At 33.0% G+C, this 1626-nt stretch overlaps 1 pseudogene; it reads right to left on the reverse strand.

Annotated features, from left to right (window-relative positions):
* Positions 1-446: 446 nt before the first annotated feature.
* Positions 447-1008, reverse strand: LOC138152175 (mitochondrial genome maintenance exonuclease 1 pseudogene; annotated as a pseudogene).
* Between the last annotated feature and the right edge of the window lie 618 nt (positions 1009-1626).

Consider the following 1626-nt stretch of genomic DNA (forward strand, 5'->3'; position numbering starts at 1 on the left):
ATGCTCAAAATGAAAATGACATAAAAAGTTTTACAACATAGTCCAAGATTAACTAGAGTCTTTGCTCAATCTATTTCCTTTATTTTCAGGGAAATAATAATTGTTACATTAACACAAGACAAAGTGATACAGCTGGGTTTTTGTTTTGTATTGACGGACAGCTTTTTAACTGAAAAAATCTTCTAGATTTTCATTCATTTCATATGTTTGCACATATGAACTAAAAATCAATGATACCTTTGCTGGTGATAATGTGATATCCATCATCAACATTAAAAATTCAACATTTAAGCAGTGCCAGTTTTAGATTTTATTAGATAACAAAGGGGTGAATTAGTTGGAGGGAATACCCCCATCAATGAGATTATAGATTCACTAAATTACTGAACATCCTTTCCCCAAAACTGTGAGAAATGTTAAACTAGCCTGAAACAGTGTCCTGTATCTTAGTCTGAATTCAGAGTAATTTTTTCTTTTCTTTCTGTATATTTTTCTAGTTGAAGTAGCCATTTGTACCAGTATTGTGAACAGAGTTCTGAGTCCATGAAATGCGTGCGAGCAGGGGATCCATCTTTGTAGGCCAACACAATTAAACAACATTGAACTTCAAAAGTTATAATTAGCATTGCTGTTAATGGCTACAACATATGCTACCACTTTTAAATGGTTGTTAAATGTGTTCCAGATAAATTATTTTGGCTTCTCCAATATCTTCCAAATAAATAATATGTAGCTTAGCCCAATATTTGGCTACATAGTCCATTAGGCCCAGGTAGTTAAGGGTCTCATGATGAAATGAACTTTCTAGAGGTCTTACTCCATTTATTTGCTTTAGGACATGTTAGATACTTGCTACCTAGCCAATGCTAATAGTTTTTTAAAATCTAATTCCTTTAATTATTCTTGGAATAAAAGCATGACTTCTACTGCTTCATGGAAGTGTTTCCCTTGCAAAAAGAGGTCTGAAGTATATTCTGCAAGGCCATCCTCTCCCAGTCCCAGAATCATTCACTCTTTCTACATCTATAGGTTTAAGATTTGTTTTGCTGTCATGATTTGCTGAAGGATTTGAGTAACACTAAGTATTTCATTCTTTTGCAAAGGTATTTTCAAGAGAACTTAGAAATCAGTTAGAGTGTTTGATCCATTTCTTTTCTTTTCTAGATTGAGGGAAAGAATTGTATTTTGTATAACTTTTGGTCCTGATTCTTATTCTTGGACCTTACATTTACTCAGGTCCATATAAGAAATCATCTTTCAACAATGATTCTGGTGTCTAAGAACTAATTCTGGTTGACACAATAGAACATATTAAGTTAAACTATTTGTTTTGGGTAACTTCTTGATAAGAATTTTTTTCCTAGAGAAGGAGATAGGTCCATGAAAAAACTACTTGACATTACTTATACTTGATAGTGACTGTATTTTTAGACTCTAAATTTACATGGGATAAAATTTGGTCTTTTACTTCAAATGTCAATTTTTTGGGGGGGAGGGTGTCCTTTTGTGGGTTGCAGTCTTTTGATAACTCCTTGGAAGCACCATGATGTGGTGGGTGGCAGCTCCCAGAAGACTTTCAATAATATAATTTTATTCATTTATTTTTTTTTTTGGTAATCCACATTT

Source organism: Petaurus breviceps, unplaced genomic scaffold (genome assembly GCF_028583685.1).
Source record: "Petaurus breviceps papuanus isolate PSGF00001 unplaced genomic scaffold, PetGlider_PUasm1.0 90919, whole genome shotgun sequence".
Taxonomy (NCBI): domain Eukaryota; kingdom Metazoa; phylum Chordata; class Mammalia; order Diprotodontia; family Petauridae; genus Petaurus; species Petaurus breviceps.